This window comes from Oncorhynchus tshawytscha, linkage group LG20, assembly GCF_018296145.1.
Source record: "Oncorhynchus tshawytscha isolate Ot180627B linkage group LG20, Otsh_v2.0, whole genome shotgun sequence".
In the NCBI taxonomy this organism is placed as follows: domain Eukaryota; kingdom Metazoa; phylum Chordata; class Actinopteri; order Salmoniformes; family Salmonidae; genus Oncorhynchus; species Oncorhynchus tshawytscha.
This window is the reverse complement of record NC_056448.1, coordinates 33003072-33007960: the sequence shown is the minus strand read 5'-3', so window position 1 is coordinate 33007960 and position 4889 is coordinate 33003072.

The following is a 4889-nucleotide window of genomic DNA, read 5'->3' as shown; positions in this document are numbered from 1 at the left end:
ACCGGATAGTTCAGAAGAACCACAAGGACAAAGCAGCTGTACCGTGTGCCTTTTGAAAGGAATTCAAACAGAGTTAAGGAGTAGCGATTCCAATATGTGCAGGTAATTGCTATACTGTACAGAATTTTTACGGTGTGTAGAGTATGGCCCATCTCTCCAGCATATAAATACAGTAATGTGTTACAGTAACTGCAGTACACAATCTTTCATTCCAGTATAGTAGTACACTACTGTTTTTGTAGTACAGTAAAAAAAACATGTTTTAAAAAAAACTTCTGTAGAGAATCTTTGAACTGGATGCCATGGCTGACCCACAGGAGTACATCTTCATTGATGGGGCAGGGTTCAACCTAACAATAAAGCGCAAAAGGGGGCGCAACATCATTGGTCACCGTGCAATCATACAAGTTCCTGGCCAGAGGGGAGGCAACATCACCCTATGTGCAGCCATCAGCAGTCCTGGCATCCTCCACTGCCATGTCAAAGTGGGTCCATACAACACGGCACAACTCCTTCAATTTCTAGATCAGCTGCACAATAACATTATTCAACAGGAAGGGGAGCAGGGCAACCAGAGCAATCCCAATTTGTTGTCATTTGGGATAACATGAGATACCGTCAGGCTGCTCTGGTTTGCGCCTGGTTCAATGACCACCCCAGGTTTACCATTCTTTTTTTTTGCCAGCATATTCCCTATTTCTGAATCCGATTGAGGAATTTTTCTCAGCATGGCGGTGGAGGGTATGACCGTAACCCCTACGCACAGCAAAACCTCCTGGAGGCAATAGTGGACGCTTGTGGAGTCTATCCAGGATTTTCTAAGCATTTTTCTCACGCTGTCTGGGCAGACCAAACATAATGTGTGACGTTTATGAGATATTATGGCCTGACCCAGACCTGAGACAAGATGATGAGAATGCTGATGCTGAGTAACTTGTACATTTGCTGGATTTGGAAATAAAGCTTTTGGAAATTGGGTATTTTACTGTGCATGGACTCTTCCTTACATGTTTTGTCAGTGTGACATTTCAAAGGGCAGGTTTTTTACCAAAACAGCATATACAGTAGTATTCCTGTATACACTAATGTAAGCGGTAATTTTTACAGTACTGTTTTGAAGTTCTTTTGCCTGGTTATCTGGATTGTCCGTGCTGTGATTTTACAAAGTTCCAAATTCTTAATCTGAAAACCTATTCTAAACATTTCGGCAGCAGTGTTTCGAAATATTCCCTTTAGTGTGTAGCAAACAGTCATGTAGTCTGTGTTTTTGACAGCTTGTGTGTTGTCTGAGTGCATAGTTTAAATGGGGACCCAGAAGTTAGATGCTTGTGCTGTTGGGTGTGAGTTTTTTAAATTGTTTGTGAAGATTTGAGAAAATGGCGAGTTGTTCCAGGAATTGTGTCTAAGCAATTGAGAAACTGTAATTCTGCATTGTTGGGAAAGGGCTTGTAAGTAAGCATTTCACAGTAGAGCCTATACCTGTTGCATTCGGTGCATGTGACAAATACATATTGATTTGGTTTGATCTGACACAAATCAGTGATTTGGCACAGTTAGGGTTGCAACTTTCCCAAAAATCCCAGGTTTTACAGAAATCCTGCTTGGAAGATTCCCAGAATCAGGAGGGAATAAGGAGGAAATCCTGAATCCAAACCTTGTAATTTTTGAAAAGTTACTGGAATTTTGCAACCCTAAGAGCAGATAAGTGAAATTACAATTCTGTCTGTTGCAATGGTAAGAATGTGAGTATGAGCATGCATTTGTGTGTGATTCGTGCTCAACACACAGCTCACACAGTGGGTCTGCTGGAATTAACTTCTGAAATATGTACTAGTTCAATATGGTCCATGAGCTTCAGTGAGTTTGTGTGTTGTGTGCAGATGTAAGCAGTGATTTTTGGGTTGTGTGTAGGTGTGAGCAGCAATGTGTGTGTTTATGTGTTTGTGTTTGTGTGTGTGTGTGTGTGTGTGTGTGTGTGTGTGTGTGTGTGTGTGTGTGTGTGTGTGTGTGTGTGTGTGTGTGTGTGTGTGTGTGTGTGTGTGTGTGTGTGTGTGTGTGTGTGTAGGTGTGAGCATTAGTGTGTGTTTACTGTAGAAGCGCTGGTTGGTGTGAGATGTAAAATGAAAAGCAGGTGGCCATGGGAACATCTGAACATCCAGAAAATATTTGACGTTTTAAGGCTTTATTACCTCAACCCAAAAGATGTTCTGTCGGTCTCAGTTTGTGCTCAGAGACTGGCCCTGATCTGCCGTGCTGCCATCATCTCCTTGCTCCACTTACTCCAAGAATGTGTAAGTCAAAGTTCTAAGGACAATGGAGATGGTATAACCTCTCTAAGCACATATACAGTTGAAGTCAGAAGTTTACATACACATTAGCCAACTACATTTAAACTCAGTTTTCACAATTCCTGACATTTAATCCAAGGCAAGTCAGTTAGGATCACCATTTTTTTTAAGAATGTGAAATGTCAGAATAATAGTAGAGTGATTTTTTCAGCTTTTATTTACAGTGCCTTGCGAAAGTATTCGGCCCCCTTGAACTTTGCGACCTTTTGCCACATTTCAGGCTTCAAACATAAAGATATAAAACTTTATTTTTTTGTGAAGAATCAACAACAAGTGGGACACAATCATGAAGTGGAACGACATTTATTGGATATTTCAAACTTTTTTAACAATTCAAAAACGGAAAAATTGGGCGTGCAAAATTATTCAGCCCCCTTAAGTTAATACTTTGTAGCACCACCTTTTGCTGCGATTACAGCTGTAAGTTGCTTGGGGTATGTCTCTATCAGTTTTGCACATCGAGAAACTGAAATTTTTTCCCATTCTTCCTTGCAAAACAGCTCGAGCTCAGTGAGGTTGGATGGAGAGCATTTGTGAACAGCAGTTTTCAGTTCTTTCCACAGATTCTCGATTGGATTCAGGTCTGGACTTTGACTTGGCCATTCTAACACCTGGATATGTTTATTTTTGAACCATTCCATTGTAGATTTTGCTTTATGTTTTGGATCATTGTCTTGTTGGAAGACAAATCTCCGTCCCAGTCTCAGGTCTTTTGCAGACTCATCAGGTTTTCTTCCAGAATGGTCCTGTATTTGGCTCCATCCATCTTCCCATCAATTTTAACCATCTTTCCTGTCCCTGCTGAAGAAAAGCAGGCCCAAACCATGATGCTGCCACCACCATGTTTGACAGTGGGGATGGTGTGGTCAGGGTGATGAGCTGTGTTGCTTTTACGCCAAACATAACGTTTTGCATTGTTGCCAAAAAGTTCAATTTTGGTTTCATCTGACCAGAGCACCTTCTTCCACATGTTTGGTGTGTCTCCCAGGTGGCTTGTGGCAAACTTTAAACGACACTTTTTATGGATATCTTTAAGAAATGGCTTTCTTCTTGCCACTCTTCCATAAAGGCCAGATTTGTGCAATATACGACTGATTGTTGTCCTATGGACAGAGTCTCCCACCTCAGCTGTAGATCTCTGCAGTTCATCCAGAGTGATCATGGGCCTCTTGGCTGCATCTCTGATCAGTCTTCTCCTTGTATGAGCTGAAAGTTTAGAGGGACGGCCAGGTCTTGGTAGATTTGCAGTGGTCTGATACTCCTTCCATCTCAATATTATCGCTTGCACAGTGCTCCTTGGGATGTTTAAAGCATGGGAAATCTTTTTGTATCCAAATCTGGCTTTAAACTTCTTCACAACAGTATCTCGGACCTGCCTGGTGTGTTCCTTGTTCTTCATGATGCTCTGTGCGCTTTTAACGGACCTCTGAGACTATCACAGTGCAGGTGCATTTATACGGAGACTTGATTACACACAGGTGGATTGTATTTATCATCATTAGTCATTTAGGTCAACATTGGATCATTCAGAGATCCTCACTGAACTTCTGGAGAGAGTTTGCTGCACTGAAAGTAAAGGGGCTGAATAATTTTGCACGCCCAATTTTTCTGTTTTTGATTTGTTAAAAAAGTTTGAAATATCCAATAGATGTCGTTCTACTTCATGATTGTGTCCCACTTGTTGTTTATTCTTCACAAAAAAATACAGTTTTATATCTTTATGTTTGAAGCCTGAAATGTGGCAAAAGGTCGCAAAGTTCAAGGGGGCCGAATACTTTCGCAAGGCACTGTATTTCATCACATTCCCAGTGGGTCAGAAGTTTACATACACTCAATTAGTATTTGGTAGCATTGCCTTTAAATTGTTTAAATTAACTTGGGTCAAAAGTTTTGGGTAGCCTTCCACAAGCTTCCCACAATTAGTTGGTTGAATTTTGACCCATTCCTTCTGACAGAGCTGGTGTAACTGAGTCAGGTTTGTAGGCCTACTTGCTCGCACACACTTTTTCAGTTCTGCCAACAATTTTCTATAGGATTCAGGTCAGGGTTTTGTGATGGCCACTCCAATACCTTGACTTTGTTGTCCTTAAGCCATTTTACCACAACTTTGGAAGCATGCTTGGGGTCCTTGTCCATTTGGAAGACCCATTGAGATGTTGCTTCAATATATCCACATAATTATCCTGCCTCATGATGCCATCTATTTTGTGATGTGTACCAGTCCCTCCTGCAGCAAAGCACCCACACAGCATGATGCTGACACCCCCATGCTTCACGGTTGGGATGGTGTTCTTAGGCTTGCAAGCCTCCCCCTTTTCCCTCCAAACATAATGATGGTCATTATGGCAAAACAGTTTGATTTTTGTTTCATCAGACCAGAGGACATTTGTCCCCATGTGCAGTTGCAAACCGTAGTCACTTTTTTATGGCGGTTTTGGAGCAATGACTTCTTCCTTGCTGAGCGGCCTTTCAAGTTATGTCGATAATGGACTCGTTTACCTGTGGATATAGATACTTTGTACCTCCAGCATATTCACAAAG